At 43.9% G+C, this 18,330-nt stretch overlaps 1 protein-coding gene across 1 annotated transcript in view; it reads right to left on the minus strand.

The window, feature by feature from the left end:
* The window catches only part of immp2l (inner mitochondrial membrane peptidase subunit 2), a 147,160-nt gene extending 132,994 nt beyond the window's left edge, over window positions 1-14,166 (minus strand). The window contains 1 exon segment of the mRNA XM_034078946.1: window positions 14,114-14,166. The gene's annotated coding sequence lies outside the window, so the exon portion shown is untranslated.
* Window positions 14,167-18,330: the final 4,164 nt, after the last annotated feature.

Genomic DNA, 18,330 nt, shown 5'->3' on the forward strand with positions numbered 1-18,330 from the left:
GATGAGGTCAGAGGGGTATTTAGGGCTTTGTAAGTCTTGAGCAGAACCTTAAACTGGATCCTGTAGAGCAGGGGTGTCAAACTCAAGGCCCGGGGGCCACATTCGGCCCGCGACTTCATTTTATGTGGCCCCACAAGAGCTTGCAAAGAATATAATATGTTTATTATACGGTTACATGCTACAGAAGCACGTTGCCCATAAACTACATGTCCCACAATGCATCTCAAATATGACTTTTTTCTCAGAATTTGCCTTTTTTTCTTCAAAATATGCATTTTTTCATAGAATTCCTTTTTCTCACAATTAGATTTTTATTTCAAAATGTCACTTCTATTTCTTTTTTCTCCAGAATTTGGCTTTTCTTTTTAAATCATTTTGGGACATACGCACTGAAGAGACTTGCAATTATTAGCCCTAGACTTCTGCTTTCAGACGTAGTTAATTATGAAGTTATTACCCTATCCGATGATAATCCAATGCAGAGGCAATGATGTAATATAATACATTATTTCATATATATGATATATTTATATATGTATTTTTATATAGTCTTAAAGCTACAACCGGCCCTTTGAGTGCAACCATAATGCTGATGTGGTCCGCGATGAAATTGAGTTTGACACCCCTGCTGTAGTGGACTGGGAGCCAGTGTGGTTGTGCAAGTATGGGGGTTATGCACCAGTGAGAGCTCTGTTCTGGACTAGGGTTGCCAGAAACTGACGATGCTCAAAATCGATTATTCGGCAGCCCTGGCGAATAATCGATTATTCGGCAGCCCTGGCGAATAATCGATTATTCGACCCCCCCCCCCCACGGGAGAAAAAAAAAAAAAGGACGAAAAAAAAAAAAAAAATCAGACAAAAGGAATTCCGTTGTTGTCTTTACTGGAACATGTTTAACAGCACAAACAACAAACAAGCATGTCATCACAACGACGTGGCCTTGAAGGGAAGTTGGTAATGGCCGGCTGTGCTGCGTCTTTCTCTGTAACCTCTTTGGCTTCGCACTCAAATGCGAACGCATTGTTGAGGTTGAGCTGTGATAGACCAACGTCTTTTGGCAGAGCTTGCATTTAACTTCCTCTGGACTTGTAAGTTCGAAGTAGTTCCACGAGGAGGAACTCTTTTTACCTGCCGCTTTGTTCATCTTTAGTCGCACGTGTGAGGGAGAGGGGGGGCGGGGTCGGTGTGTAGCAGCTGCAGCAGCAGTCTGCTGTGCACGCAGGCTTCCTCCAAGTTTACAGTAAAACAAACTGGTGGTGTGACCAATGGCCATTTACAAGTATTAATACTATTACTATTATTAGCATATATATTTATATATATATTTTGGTTGAAACTAAGCCAGAAAAAAAAAAAAAAAAACATAAATAATAATAAAAAAAATTTAAATAATAAAAAAAAAATATATAAATAAAATCGATTTTTAAAAATAATATTCGATTATGGAGACTGTAACGAATATTCGAATAATCGAATAATCGCTGGCATCCCTATTCTGGACACGTTGCAGGCGGTGAAACTGATGTAAGGTTAGACATTAATCCAAGCACAATGCGAGTGACTCCAACATGCATCAGTAACATCCCGTTAATCCCCCACAGGTTTGGCGTCGGCCCGTCGGCCCGTCTCCCCGGACACTTTCTCATCCACTTTGCTTTCACAGGAAGCCCAGACAGGCGTGAAATTACCCATCATGCACCGCTGCCTTCAGCAAACAGCTAACAGCCCGGTGTGGACGTCCAGCTACAGATATTACTTCCACATCACAACACATGAAACACCATCACACACACACTCCACACACACTCCCTACACACACCCTACACACACACTCCCTACACACTCCCCCTCCAGGCCGGGGAAACGTCCATCACTGCGGCTGTGAAGCGTTTAGGAAGAAATAAAGAAGATAATCTGGATTTCACTTCCCCGTAATGTCACCTCTCACTCAACATGATAACCAGCAGCTGAACAGCAGTGGTGGAAAGTGACTGTACTGATGTTCAGGTGTATATCAGTACGTAGTGTCTCTACTTTAAAGAGTCCTCTCCTGCTGATGTTCAGGTGTATATCAGTACGTAGTGTCTCTACTTTAAAGAGTCCTCTCCTGCTGATGTTCAGGTGTATATCAGTACGTAGTGTCTCTACTTTAAAGTCCTCTCCTGCTGATGTTCAGGTGTATATCAGTACGTAGTGTCTCTACTTTAAAGAGTCCTCTCCTGCTGATGTTCAGGTGTATATCAGTACGTAGTGTCTCTACTTTAAAGAGTCCTCTCCTGCTGATGTTCAGGTGTATATCAGTACGTAGTGTCTCTACTTTAAAGTCCTCTCCTGCTGATGTTCAGGTGTATATCAGTATGTAGCGTCTCTACTTTAAAGAGTCCTCTCCTGCTGATGTTCAGGTGTATATCAGTACGTAGTGTCTCTACTTTAAAGAGTCCTCTCCTGCTGATGTTCAGGTGTATATCAGTACGTAGTGTCTCTACTTTAAAGAGTCCTCTCCTGCTGATGTTCAGGTGTATATCAGTATGTAGTGTCTCTACTTTAAAGAGTCCTCTCCTGTTGATGTTTAGGTGTATATCAGTATGTAGTGTCTCTACTTTAAAGAGTCCTCTCCTGCTGATGTTCAGGTGTATATCAGTGTGTAGTGTCTCTACTTTAAAGAGTCCTCTCCTGCTGATGTTCAGGTGTATATCAGTATGTAGTGTCTCTACTTTAAAGAGTCCTCTCCTGCTGATGTTCAGGTGTATATCAGTATGTAGTGTCTCTACTTTAAAGAGTCCTCTCCTGCTGATGTTCAGGTGTATATCAGTATGTAGTATCTCTACTTTAAAGAGTCCTCTCCTGCTGATGTTCAGGTGTATATCAGTATGTAGTATCTCTACTTTAAAGAGTCCTCTCCTGCTGATGTTCAGGTGTATATCAGTATGTAGTGTCTCTACTTTAAAGAGTCCTCTCCTGCTGATGTTCAGGTGTATATCAGTATGTAGTGTCTCTACTTTAAAGAGTCCTCTCCTGCTGATGTTCAGGTGTATATCAGTATGTAGTGTCTCTACTTTAAAGTGTCCTCTCCTGCTGATGTTCAGGTGTATATCAGTATGTAGTGTCTCTACTTTAAAGAGTCCTCTCCTGCTGATGTTCAGGTCTATATCAGTATGTAGTGTCTCTACTTTAAAGAGTCCTCTCCTCTGATGTTCAGGTGTATATCAGTATGTCGTGTCTCTACTTTAAAGAGTCCTCTCCTGCTGATGTTCAGGTGTATATCAGTATGTCGTGTCTCTACTTTAAAGAGTCCTCTCCTGCTGATGTTCAGGTGTATATCAGTATGTAGTGTCTCTACTTTAAAGAGTCCTCTCCTGCTGATGTTCAGGTGTATATCAGTATGTAGTGTCTCTACTTTAAAGAGTCCTCTCCTGCTGATGTTCAGGTGTATATCAGTATGTAGTGTCTCTACTTTAAAGAGTCCTCTCCTGCTGATGGTCAGGTGTATATCAGTATGTAGTGTCTCTACTTTAAAGAGTCCTCTCCTGCTGATGTTCAGGTGTATATCAGTATGTAGTGTCTCTACTTTAAAGAGTCATCTCCTGCTGATGTTCAGGTGTATATCAGTATGTAGTGTCTCTACTTTAAAGAGTCCTCTCCTGCTGATGTTCAGGTGTATATCAGTATGTAGTGTCTCTACTTTAAAGAGTCCTCTCCTACTGATGTTCAGGTGTATATCAGTATGTAGTGTCTCTACTTTAAAGAGTCCTCTCCTGCTGATGTTCAGGTGTATATCAGTATGTAGTGTCTCTACTTTAAAGAGTCCTCTCCTGCTGATGTTCAAGTGTATATCAGCATGTAGTGTCTCTACTTTAAAGAGTCCTCTCCAGCTGATGTTCAGGTGTATATCAGTATGTAGTGTCTCTACTTTAAAGAGTCCTCTCCTGCTGATGTTCAGGTGTATATCAGTATGTAGTGTCTCTACTTTAAAGAGTCCTCTCCTGCTGATGTTCAGGTGTATATCAGTATGTAGTGTCTCTACTTTAAAGAGTCCTCTCCTGCTGATGTTCAGGTGTATATCAGTATGTAGTGTCTCTACTTTAAAGAGTCCTCTCCTGCTGATGTTCAGGTGTATATCAGTATGTAGTGTCTCTACTTTAAAGAGTCCTCTCCTGCTGATGTTCAGGTGTATATCAGTATGTAGTGTCTCTACTTTAAAGAGTCCTCTCCTGCTGATGTTCAGGTGTATATCAGTATGTAGTGTCTCTACTTTAAAGAGTCCTCTCCTGCTGATGTTCAGGTGTATATCAGTATGTAGTGTCTCTACTTTAAAGAGTCCTCTCCTGCTGATGTTCAGGTGTATATCAGTATGTAGTGTCTCTACTTTAAAGAGTCCTCTCCTGCTGATGTTCAGGTGTATATCAGTATGTAGTGTCTCTACTTTAAAGAGTCCTCTCCTGCTGATGTTCAGGTGTATATCAGCATGTAGTGTCTCTACTTTAAAGAGTCCTCTCCAGCTGATGTTCAGGTGTATATCAGTATGTAGTGTCTCTACTTTAAAGAGTCCTCTCCTGCTGATGTTCAGGTGTATATCAGTATGTAGTGTCTCTACTTTAAAGAGTCCTCTCCTGCTGATGTTCAGGTGTATATCAGTATGTAGTGTCTCTACTTTAAAGAGTCCTCTCCTGCTGATGTTCAGGTGTATATCAGTATGTAGTGTCTCTACTTTAAAGAGTCCTCTCCTGCTGATGTTCAGGTGTATATCAGTATGTAGTGTCTCTACTTTAAAGAGTCCTCTCCTGCTGATGTTCAGGTGTATATCAGTATGTAGTGTCTCTACTTTAAAGAGTCCTCTCCTGCTGATGTTCAGGTGTATATCAGTATGTAGTGTCTCTACTTTAAAGAGTCCTCTCCTGCTGATGTTCAGGTGTATATCAGCATGTAGTGTCTCTACTTTAAAGAGTCCTCTCCAACTGATGTTCAGGTGTATATCAGTATGTAGTGTCTCTACTTTAAAGAGTCCTCTCCTGCTGATGTTCAGGTGTATATCAGTATGTAGTGTCTCTACTTTAAAGAGTCCTCTCCTGCTGATGTTCAGGTGTATATCAGTATGTAGTGTCTCTACTTTAAAGAGTCCTCTCCTGCTGATGTTCAGGTGTATATCAGTATGTAGTGTCTCCACTTTAAAGAGTCCTCTGCTGCTGATGTTCAGGTGTATATCAGCGTGTAGTGTCTCTACTTTAAAGAGTCTTCTCCTGCTGATGTTCAGGTGTATATCAGCGTGTAGTGTCTCTACTTTAAAGAGTCCTCTCCTGCTGATGTTCAGGTGTATATCAGTATGTAGTGTCTCTACTTTAAAGAGTCCTCTCCTGCTGATGTTCAGGTGTATATCAGTATGTAGTGTCTCTACTTTAAAGAGTCCTCTCCTGCTGATGTTCAGGTGTATATCAGTATGTAGTGTCTCTACTTTAAAGAGTCCTCTCCTGCTGATGTTCAGGTGTATATCAGCATGTAGTGTCTCTACTTTAAAGAGTCCTCTCCAGCTGATGTTCAGGTGTATATCAGTATGTAGTGTCTTTACTTTAAAGAGTCCTCTCCTGCTGATGTTCAGGTGTATATCAGTATGTAGTGTCTCTACTTTAAAGAGTCCTCTCCTGCTGATGTTCAGGTGTATATCAGTATGTAGTGTCTCTACTTTAAAGAGTCCTCTCCTGCTGATGTTCAGGTGTATATCAGTATGTAGTGTCTCTACTTTAAAGAGTCCTCTCCTGCTGATGTTCAGGTGTATATCAGTATGTAGTGTCTCTACTTTAAAGAGTCCTGTCCTGCTGATGTTCAGGTGTATATCAGTATGTAGTGTCTCTACTTTAAAGAGTCCTCTCCTGCTGATGTTCAGGTGTATATCAGTATGTAGTGTCTCTACTTTAAAGAGTCCTCTCCTGCTGATGTTCAGGTGTATATCAGTATGTAGTGTCTCTACTTTAAAGAGTCCTCTCCTGCTGATGTTCAGGTGTATATCAGTATGTAGTGTCTCTACTTTAAAGAGTCCTCTCCTGCTGATGTTCAGGTGTATATCAGTATGTAGTGTCTCTACTTTAAAGAGTCCTCTCCTGCTGATGTTCAGGTGTATATCAGTATGTAGTGTCTCTACCTTAAAGAGTCCTCTCCTGCTGATGTTCAGGTGTATATCAGTATGTAGTGTCTCTACTTTAAAGAGTCCTCTCCTGCTGATGTTCAGGTGTATATCAGTATGTAGTGTCTCTACTTTAAAGAGTCCTCTCCTGCTGATGTTCAGGTGTATATCAGTATGTAGTGTCTCTACTTTAAAGAGTCCTCTCCTGCTGATGTTCAGGTGTATATCAGTATGTAGTGTCTCTACTTTAAAGAGTCCTCTCCTGCTGATGTTCAGGTGTATATCAGTATGTAGTGTCTCTACTTTAAAGAGTCCTCTCCTGCTGATGTTCAGGTGTATATCAGTATGTAGTGTCTCTACTTTAAAGAGTCCTCTCCTGCTGATGTTCAGGTGCATATCAGTATGTAGTGTCTCTACTTTAAAGAGTCCTCTCCTGCTGATGTTCAGGTGTATATCAGTATGTAGTGTCTCTACTTTAAAGAGTCCTCTCCTGCTGATGTTCAGGTGTATATCAGTATGTAGTGTCTCTACTTTAAAGAGTCCTCTCCTGCTGATGTTCAGGTGTATATCAGTATATAGTGTCTCTACTTTAAAGAGTCCTCTCCTGCTGATGTTCAGGTGTATATCAGTATGTAGTGTCTCTACTTTAAAGAGTCCTCTCCTGCTGATGTTCAGGTGTATATCAGTATGTAGTGTCTCTACTTTAAAGAGTCCTCTCCTGCTGATGTTCAGGTGTATATCAGTATGTAGTGTCTCTACTTTAAAGAGTCCTCTCCTGCTGATGTTCAGGTGTATATCAGTATGTAGTGTCTCTACTTTAAAGAGTCCTCTCCTGCTGATGTTCAGGTGTATATCAGTGTGTAGTGTCTCTACTTTAAAGAGTCCTCTCCTGCTGATGTTCAGGTGTATATCAGTATGTAGTGTCTGTTCATATTGAGAGAGAAATCTTCCTCCCTGATCTCTTCCGTATGAGGAGGACTCTCTCCGTCTGATAGATGGATCCATCAGGCGCTCAACGAACCCGAATCCCACTAACCGTTCCACTTATCCGGGAGAGACGGACACAGAGTGGTATAAATATCAGATTCAGAGAGCAGGGGTCAGCGAATCAGACGGAGACGCAGTGCTTTGCTCTTTCTGTCTCTGGGCTAGAGTCCATCTCAAACGGTGACTGATGTCGGCGTCCCGGAGCTTTTCCAGACCGATAAATCCACGGGGAGGATGAAGAGAGGCGGGGGGGGGGGGGGGCTGATTACAGACCGCTGCAGACACACTTCCCCAAAAACATCTCCACTTCTGCCTCTGCAGCGTTTTTAAGGATCTACAGGGGAAGCTATTTTCTATACACCAGTGTAGGAAGTGGACACGCGGGAGACACGCGGGAGACAGCCGTTTCATCGCAGACTGGTGTGTTCATGTGGGGAAGTGGCAGTGCATACATTATTTGAGATATATTTCGAACTCGGACTTCATTATCTTGTGCGAACGAGACTTTCTCTCTCTCTTTTTTCTTTTCATGGCCCTTTAGGGACTCTGTAGGAAAGCAAACCGGGACTTTGAAATATAACGAGTGTGGTTCTTCAGAGAGTGAGAGATGTGGCAGCTTACTGTTTGACTAATTAAGAGTTTTAATCAGAGGTGGAGGAAGTACTCTGATTTATTGCTTAAGTAAAAGTAGAAAAGTTCTCCATTCAAAATCTGGGTAAAAGTGCAGTTGTAATTTTCTTTGTACTACCCCACTACTACTACTACTACAACTGGAATAAAAACACTAAAGCCCTGGCCCCACGAGGACGATAACGCAAACGGACCGCAATCGATATCAAAAAAGTCTTCCGTGCACACGCAACAGGCGCCAGAAACGTGTCCGTTCACACGAGACCGCTCGAAAGCGCTGGAGACGCTGTAGTACATATGCCGGGCCTGTAAGTGGCGCTGTAGTCTGCCACAAAAGCAGCGAAGAAGACTTCCCGCGCATGGTTGCCCTTCTGTTTATTCTCCGCTGTGGACGCTCTGTTTCTCCCTCCACGAGGCGAGCGTGTGCTCTTCTCTCCGGTAGTCCACCAGCAGATGACAAACTCTGACCTCTCCGCCTTTTCCAAGGGACGGGGGGACCGTGCGGCAGAGTTTCAGTTCGACGGTCAACATGTCCGTTAAAGTTTCAATCTTCCGGACAAAATGAGAAAAGTGCCGTTCAAAGGTCTTCTTTGTTATTTATTGAGCTTTAAAACTAATTGATAACGACTCTATATAATCATATAAGAATAAAACACGGAGCCTCTCTTTTCCTCCCCCTCTCCTGAGAGCCCAGCAGCTGATCTCTGAGCAGGAGAGGCGGGGAGAGGCGGGGCTATTGCGTCATCGTTATCAGGACATGAACGTATAGGCGTAAACACGGAGCCGTTTGCCCCCCAGAGCGTTTCGTTTGCAGGTCTACCTGCCTTGGGACCCGTTATCACTATCTGCGTTTCCATGTCGGGCCTCGTGTGGCCGAACCGTCTAACTGATTAGAGATGTCCCGATCACGTGATCGGGGATCGGAGCCGATCACATGATTTTCAAAAATCGGGGATCAGGATTTTTTTTTTTTTATAATTTTTTTTATTATTATTTAATGTTACAAAACAAAAATGACCATGTTCACGTCTTAAAGTCATCCTGAGGACTTAGTTTTGGTTTAAAATTACACAACATCATGTATGTGTTGCTTCTTTTGGGCTTGTTTTCAGACCTGGTTGCTTATCTCTCTGAAAGCAACAGAGTGGGCGCAGTGTCTAATAGTAGCAGCAAGCTATCGAGAGGCTACGTTCAGCTGGTGACTCGGGAGTCGGGACAGAGAAAATGTCAGGAGTTTGGAAGTATTATAAAATTGAAAGCGAAGGCAGTGTAACAGCCAGATGCAATGTTTGCAAGGTGGTGGAAAGAACAGAGCTACGTTCAACACGACCAATCTAACACGCTACCTGAGAAACAAACAACAACAACAACACGGCGAGTACACAGCGGCCACTCAGGTAACGGCACTGAAGCAACCGACACTTTCAGAGACTTTTAAAAGGAAAGAGAAACTGCCCCAGAACAGAGAACAGCCAAGATAGCTGAACTCATCGCGTTGGATGACCAGCCGTTATCTGTTACCTTTTTCTCTCTTAATGCATTGCATAAAGATCGGATCGGGAAAAATCGGTATCGGCAGATTGTCATAATCAAATGATCGGAATCGGATCGGGAGCAAAAAAAGGTGATCGGGACATCCCTATAACTGATAGTGAATTGTAGCAGATGCGACCGTTATCGTCCTCGTGTGGCCGGGGCTTCATTGTGCATTCACACAGACACGATTACATGTAAAGTCAATACTGATTTTTTTCTGCACAAACAAGGACTCTGGTTTTTGTCCCGCCAAACATATTGAATAGGATTAGGGCCACATGAGAAAGGTTGTTGGTGACGTGTAAGGGATAGGGCGGGGAGGCTGATTACAGACGGACACAGACACACTTCCTCCATGCCATGTCTTTTTATGCTGCTGCAACACAAACATTTCCGAAATTGAGATCAATAAAGTTCTTATCTTAAAAACATCTCCACTTCTGCCTCTGCAGCGTTTTTAAAGGATCGACAGAGGAAGCAAACCCAGAAACTGAAATATAACATGTGTGGTTCTTCAGAATGCTGCAGCCGGACTGGTCTTCATTCCACCTCTCCCAGTTCTCCCACTACACCTCTCCTTCACTCCCTTCACTTGCTGCCAGATCAGCTTCATGACTCTGGTGCTGGCCTACCGAGCTGTGAAGGGATCCGGTCCATCCTACACGTTGGAGCTATATATCTCTTTATATTATTTATGTCTGGGCACCGGGTGATTGGAGCACCTGGTGTAATTGTATATATTGGAGACAGGTGGAAGTAGAGCACTAGTAGGCATATGGGTGCTTCAAGCCACACGAAGGAAAGCTAAAGAAATAAGAAAGGCTAAAGGAAACGAGATATAGGAAAGCTGTTCATTGTACTTTGTTATTGGAATCAAATGCACAAACGGAGATTCGTGTCTGGACCTGGATCATTGCCCTGCGTACGATTCACTAACTGGTGCCTTATCGGTTTCTCTTCGATATGATTGTGGCCGCTACACTACATCCGGCACATGGTTAAACAATACACTGCACTTATTGTAAGTCGCTTTGGATAAAAGCATCAGCCCCATGAAATGTAACATTATGTAATTAAAAGGCTGCAAAGGGTCATCGAAGACTTGTTTCCAAGTCATTTGCAGACCTTTCAAATGTTCTCTTTTGTATATTATCGCTTTCTAGGGCTGTACCCGAATATCCTAATTTCGTTCGTTGGAGTACTATTCGGGTTTCAATTTTGTTATTCGGATATTCGTATATATATATATATTTTTTTTTTTTGTCTAATTGAATTTATTGAAATCTCCAATATCAACGTAAGAGCTTGTGCCTCCTCTTCGGGGGGTGCTAACACTTAACCATAAACTTGATCGTTCACTTTCTCCGTCTTTATATGTAAATATTACTTTTCTCCGTTTATCTCCGTCAAGTTGTTTCCATAGCAACAACAACTTCCTGTCAACAGCGCTAACTGTCCTTCAAAATAAAAGCATGTCCATAAATAGGAAGCCAAGCCAAATTACACTTAAGACATATATATACAACTGCAACGAAAGTAACAAACACGATGCGATATCCTTTTCAATTTCAAAGAACACAAATTGGGTTACATCAACAAATAACTATAAAACAACAATACTGTAGAGCAGGGGTCTTCAACTAAAATTCAACGAGGACCAGTTAGAGAAAATGTCCCCATGCAAAGGTCCGGAACATCAAAATGTCTAAGTTGCTTCATGAATTAGTGTGATATATATTGAAGTGACCTGTAGCTTTATCAACGTCTGCATGTAATCAACAACTGACTGCCAATCAAATAAAGAAAGTACAATTCAAAAACAACAATATTTATTGTCAATTAACATTACTTAAATACTGTGGATGTGTGTAATGTTTAAATATTGAAGTTAAAAGCATCAATGTGGTGCACTTTGAGAGCAACATTAAGAGATCTATGGATACATCTCTCAACACCCACATGAAACAGAACTGTAGCATATTTTCCTTTTTGGATATTTTACAAATCACTCCCCTTTTAAACTCTATTCTTGTTATTTTTAACAACTTTTTTGTTGCTGTCATATAGTATTTTATACCTGTTTTTCATTTAGTCTCATTAATAACTATAATGATCATATCAAGGTGTGCCTTAACCTCACTGAGCTGAGGTTATTTGAGCCTCTCAGGAGAGAGCTCTCTTCCACCTGGTTGTAGAAAAGCTCTTTAAATTCGTTAGCATAGCTAGCTAACCAGATGCTAATAACAACAGATCGCCACTGTGCTTACAACTAAAGACACAGCCACGCAAACACTGCGGCATGTGTACGGCTCCTTATGGGTATTGCAATATTTTAAGGGCTGGAGCGGCGTTCCGGTGCTCAGCACTCCTTTCAGACGAGACATATACCACGTGAAGACACGTCACGCTCGTGTTGTGTTCATGAACCTGTCCTTGGCCAGGAAAAACAGGTACTCGCTTGTTTAATTATTTTTGCGGTCTAGATTTCTTAAGTGAGAAGTTGTCCGTCTGTCGGACTGACTCCCTCCCCCCCACCCCCAAAACGAAAACTCTTCGGTTCTCCACGAATTACACAAGTCACCCAAATCAGCGTTAAAAAAGCGGGAGGCGCCGAAAAATCCCCTATTAATGTACTATTGATTATAGCTCCGGGTCCGTATAGGTCGGCGTCTGGGTCCGGATCCGGACCGCGGTCCGCCTGTTGCCGACCCCTGCTGTAGAATAACTAAATGTTGTGAATAAACCGAAACACACGTGTTGAAGCGGTTCGCTGCTGATTACTACCGAATATCCGGAGCCCGACAAATGGTATTCGGGACAGCCCTAAGTGCTTTCCACCACTGCTTTCTCTGTGGGCCACCAGTGACGCAGACATTAGCTCAGGCAGAACTCTGGGAAAGAAACACAGGCTGACAGAAACTCAACAGCACTAAACATCAGAGAGAAATAACGCAGAATATCGTTTTAGCATGCACCTGTCGACACAAGAGACGGCCTAATCACAACAGAAATGCAATCTACATGCAGCGACCTTAATCTAGCTGAACGGGAGATCGGCGAGAACAGAGCTCAAAATCATCCAACTTTGAGGTCTTACTGATCGGACATACTTTAACGGAGAAGAAAGATTCAGAGTTTAAACAGCTCTCCAGACTCTCCACTCTATTGGCCCAAAAGGGTTTTTTCATCGATTGAACGGTTGTCCTAAAATAACCGTTTAGGTTGTGAGAAATGTTCAGAGCGTTTCAGATTCTATAATGGCTGTGCTTGTGACGGAATGTTCAGAATGCTGGATGACGGATCACTTCTTAGGGGTCTTTAACAAATCTCCTGATATGAAACCTGCTCTAAATCCCACGATATTCACTCTACATATTCAATGTTCATGCTTACAGTCGTCTCGATGTCTTCACTATATCAAAGTAACCATCACATCTGGCCCAATAGTGTCATTAAGTGGCAACAACTCCAGCTGCCACGCCGATAGACACCCATGTTAAATTCTACCAACATTATTCAACTGGTGGGAACGCCCGGACTCTTCAGGGAAACTGCAGCGGGTCACCAACAACAACGAGATCCCCAGAAAGCAAGAAGACAGCTCACAGTCAGCATGTCTCGAGGGAAATGGTTTATCTTGTATATCTAACTATGTTCATGTTGTTTTGGACAGAAGGGGATTAGAGCCACGTGAGGGAAAACATGGGAGTGACCAAAAGTAAAAATTAGATTTTCTTTTTTTCTTTCAATTTTGTTTATCTGAGAAAATAATGACGTTGAGAGAAAACATTTTTTACTCAGAATTCTAAAATAAACTCAGAATTATTTGTTGGAATTATGAGATATGGAGAAAAAAATGTATCCTAGACATTTTTTTTCTTTTGAGAATAGTTTTCCGAAAAAACTTAATAATCTGAAGAAGAAAAAAAAAATGTTTTAATAATTATTTTCTTTCTACTTTTGGTCACATCCCCAAAACATTTTCCCCACGTGGCCCTAATCCTCTTTCGTACCTTTGTAGAGACACAACCCAGAGTTAAATCCATGTGCTGAAAATATTTGACATTTCAATCATAAAGTCTCATCATCATCAACTCATAATTTCAGCTCTTCTTCAAAGCAACTAGTAATCATGTCTCTGAGGTAAATACAGGGAAGTGAATGGTATTATCTTCCCTTCCCAAAGCAGAAGATAAATGGACAAATTCAACAGAAGATCACTAACTAGAAAGGCTTTTTAAATTGAATACTTGACCCCTTTACATATATACAGACTCCTGCATTTACTTGGTCACTTACAACGTTGCATCTGCATTATTTAGCGTATCGTATATGTATTTGTACATGTATATAGTTTACTTCATCTGCAATGCTTGTACACAAGTCTGTACTATTTTACTCCGTTTCTTCATGCACTATTTTAATGTATTGTTTTATGTCCTATATATATATATAACCATATTGCATTGTTGGAGGAGCTTCAGATGTGCATTGCATATCAACACTGCAGCTGCTGTTCTTACTGTATGATGATAAAGCCCTTAAATGTACTTGGTAACTTCCACCTCTTCCACCTTAACAGCATTCACCTTCAACCCGTCTCCATGTTCCACCTTTAATCAGCTTCACCTGCAGCTGTCAGTACACTCAGTGCTACCAGCTAGCATCAGCGGCTAACAGGCATTTTTAACTTTTAAAAAACAATGTGAAACACAACGCAACATGTCAGTGGCAGCGGGTCAGAGGAGCCTTCAGGAGAGAAGCTTAAAGTCTCTGTTGGTGTTTAAAAGCATGCATTTACGTGAGAAACTCAGGCTAAAGCTACAGATGCTAACACACCTACCAGAAACGTGCAGGTCCTCCTCTTGTCGTGCTACGTCACGCGTCACATCCGGGTCCTAACGCCCGCCGGGTTCTGTTTCAGGTTAATTTTAAACACTTAAATCTCTTATTTTAAAACGTTTTACCTTCACGATTTATTTGATGTTCTATTATATTAATTACAAATATTCAAAGACACACAGTGCAGTGAACAAAATAAAACATCACAAATAAATAGAGCTAAATAAAATAAAAAAGGACAAATATTAAATTCCTGACTGATGCATACAATCTGTTTCTACTCTATCCCACACATTATAAAACATATAATCAGACTATATACATAGGTTGAGGTACATTTGGATTATCTACTACAGGTAAATAAGGACATTACTCACATTAAGTTTTCTGAAATAGTCTAAATACGCAAATATGGCATTTTGTAAAGGTAACTTTTGATGAATTAAAGTAGAATCTATACAGATAGATAGATAGATATTGGAGGGATGAAACCCTCTGTAATGGTCACACATGCAGAGCTCACAGCACACACAGTCAGTGACACGTGTTCTCTGCTTTTAACCCATCCTAGTACCAGGAGTCTAGCACCAGGAGTCTAGCACCAGGAGTCTAGCACCAGGAGTCTAGCACCAGGAGTCTAGCACCAGGAGTCTAGCACTAGGAGTCTAGTACTAGGAGTCTAGCACTAGGAGTCTAGTACCAGGAGTCTAGTACCAGGAGTCTAGTACTAGGAGTCTAGCACCAGGAGTCTAGTACCAGGAGTCTAGTACTAGGAGTCTAGTACTAGGAGTCTAGTACCAGGAGTCTAGCACTAGGAGTCTAGCACTAGGAGTCTAGTACCAGGAGTCTAGTACTAGGAGTCTAGCACTAGGAGTCTAGCACCAGGAGTCTAGCACTAGGAGTCTAGTACTAGGAGTCTAGCACCAGGAGTCTAGTACTAGGAGTCTAGTACCAGGAGTCTAGTACTAGGAGTCTAGTACTAGGAGTCTAGTACCAGGAGTCTAGCACCAGGAGTCTAGTACTAGGAGTCTAGCACCAGGAGTCTAGTACTAGGAGTCTAGTACCAGGAGTCTAGTACTAGGAGTCTAGTACTAGGAGTCTAGCACCAGGAGTCGAGCACCAGGAGTCTAGTACTAGGAGTCTAGCACCAGGAGCCTAGAACTATGAGCAGTGGGCAGCTATTGCACAGCGCCCGGGGAGCAATGGGGAGTGGGGGGCTGAGGGGGTGTCCGGTGCCGTGCTCAAGGGCACCACGGCAGGGCCAGGAGGTGAACTGGGACCTCTCCAAGTAGCAGTCCACACTCCATATGTAGGTCGATCCGGGGACTTGAGCCGGCGACCCTACGGCTCACAGTCCAAGGCCCGACTGACTGCCGGACACGAATAGACAATATCGCCCAAATGTGGATAGTGGCTTTCGTTCTGCTAGTTGGAAAGAAGACACACAATGGAGGCATCAACAAGTGTCGTACAAATGAAACTAAGCTCCTCCCTCTCCTGCAGGTGTTAGTGCATGTAAATGGTCTGCAAAGGGTAAAATCCTTGTGTTCCGTCGAGTATTTTATTATTAATAACGTGTGCATACCTAGTTATTTTTGATTTTCTAAATAGGTAAATCTGTTCTCTTTACTTAATCTGAATTATATCATTTTATAATAATATATCTTACTTGTATGACTAAGAGGCCAAACGGAGCATTTTAATCAATCAATCAATTAATCAATTTTAATTTATAGCCCAATATCACAAATGTTACATTTGTCTCAGTGGACTTCACAGTGTGTACAGAATATCAGTATGACAATACGACACCCTCTGTCCTCAGACCCTCTGTCCTCAGACCCTCTGTCCTCAGACCCTCTGTCCTCAGACCCTCTGTCCTCAGACCCTCTGTCCTTAGACCCTCTGTCCTTAGACCCTCTGTCCTCAGACCCTCTGTCCTCAGACCCTCTGTCCTTAGACCCTCTGTCCTCAGACCCTCTGCCCTTAGACCCTCTGTCCTTAGACCCTCTGTCCTTAGACCCTCTGTCCTCAGACCCTCTGTCCTCAGACCCTCTGTCCTCAGACCCTCTGTCCTTAGACCCTCTGTCCTCAGACCCTCTGTCCTTAGACCCTCTGTCCTCAGACCCTCTGTCCTCAGACCCTCTGTCCTTAGACCCTCTGTCCTCAGACCCTCTGTCCTCAGACCCTCTGTCCTCAGACCCTCTGCCCTTAGACCCTCTGTCCTCAGACCCTCTGCCCTTAGACCCTCTGTCCTCAGACCCTCTGTCCTCAGACCCTCTGTCCTTAGACCCTCTGTCCTCAGACCCTCTGTCCTCAGACCCTCTGTCCTCAGACCCTCTGTCCTTAGACCCTCTGTCCTCAGACCCTCTGTCCTCAGACCCTCTGTCCTCAGACCCTCTGTCCTTAGACCCTCTGTCCTTAGACCCTCTGTCCTCAGACCCTCTGTCCTCAGACCCTCTGTCCTCAGACCCTCTGTCCTTAGACCCTCTGTCCTTAGACCCTCTGTCCTTAGACCCTCTGTCCTCAGACCCTCTGTCCTCAGACCCTCTGTCCTCAGACCCTCTGTCCTTAGACCTTCTGTCCTTAGACCCTCTGTCCTTAGACCCTCTGTCCTCAGACCCTCTGTCCTTAGACCCTCTGTCCTTAGACCCTCTGTCCTCAGACCCTCTGTCCTCAGACCCTCTGTCCTTAGACCCTCTGTCCTTAGACCCTCTGTCCTCAGACCCTCTGTCCTCAGACCCTCTGTCATTAGACCCTCTGTCCTTAGACCCTCTGTCCTTAGACCCTCTGTCCTCAGACCCTCTGTCCTTAGACCCTCTGCCTTTAGACCCTCTGTCCTTAGACCCTCTGTCCTCAGACCCTCTGTCCTCAGACCCTCTGTCATTAGACCCTCTGTCCTTAGACCCTCTGTCCTTAGACCCTCTGTCCTCAGACCCTCTGTCCTCAGACCCTCTGTCCTCAGACCCTCTGTCATTAGACCCTCTGTCCTTAGACCCTCTGTCCTTAGACCCTCTGTCCTCAGACCCTCTGTCCTTAGACCCTCTGTCCTTAGACCCTCTGTCCTCAGACCCTCTGTCCTCAGACCCTCTGTCCTCAGACCCTCTGTCCTCAGACCCTCTGTCATTAGACCCTCTGTCCTTAGACCCTCTGTCCTCAGACCCTCTGTCCTCAGACCCTCTGTCCTCAGACCCTCTGTCCTTAGACCTTCTGTCCTTAGACCCTCTGTCCTTAGACCCTCTGTCCTCAGACCCTCTGTCCTTAGACCCTCTGTCCTTAGACCCTCTGTCCTCAGACCCTCTGTCCTCAGACCCTCTGTCCTTAGACCCTCTGTCCTCAGACCCTATGTCCTCAGACCCTCTGTCCTCAGACCCTCTGTCCTTAGACCCTCTGTCCTTAGACCCTCTGTCCTCAGACCCTCTGTCCTTAGACCCTCTGTCCTTAGACCCTCTGTCCTCAGACCCTCTGTCCTTAGACCCTCTGTCCTTAGACCCTCTGTCCTCAGACCCTCTGTCCTTAGACCCTCTGTCCTCAGACCCTCTGTCCTTAGACCCTCTGCCCTCAGACCCTCTGTCATTAGACCCTCTGTCCTCAGACCCTCTGTCCTTAGACCCTCTGTCCTCAGACCCTCTGTCCTTAGACCCTCTGTCCTTAGACCCTCTGTCCTCAGACCCTCTGTCCTTAGACCCTCTGCCCTTAGACCCTCTGTCCTTAGACCCTCTGTCCTCAGACCCTCTGTCATTAAACCCTCTGTCCTCAGACCCTCTGTCCTCAGACCCTCTGTCCTCAGACCCTCTGTCCTTAGACCCTCTGTCCTCAGACCCTATGTCCTCAGACCCTCTGTCCTTAGACCCTCTGTCCTTAGACCCTCTGTCCTCAGACCCTCTGTCCTTAGACCCTCTGTCCTTAGACCCTCTGTCCTCAGACCCTCTGTCCTTAGACCCTCTGTCCTTAGACCCTCTGTCCTCAGACCCTCTGTCCTTAGACCCTCTGCCCTCAGACCCTCTGTCATTAGACCCTCTGTCCTCAGACCCTCTGTCCTTAGACCCTCTGTCCTTAGACCCTCTGTCCTCAGACCCTCTGTCCTTAGACCCTCTGTCCTTAGACCCTCTGTCCTCAGACCCTCTGTCCTTAGACCCTCTGCCCTTAGACCCTCTGTCCTTAGACCCTCTGTCCTCAGACCCTCTGTCATTAAACCCTCTGTCCTCAGACCCTCTG

Source organism: Pseudochaenichthys georgianus, unplaced genomic scaffold (assembly GCF_902827115.2).
Source record: "Pseudochaenichthys georgianus unplaced genomic scaffold, fPseGeo1.2 scaffold_519_arrow_ctg1, whole genome shotgun sequence".
Lineage (NCBI taxonomy): Eukaryota > Metazoa > Chordata > Actinopteri > Perciformes > Channichthyidae > Pseudochaenichthys > Pseudochaenichthys georgianus.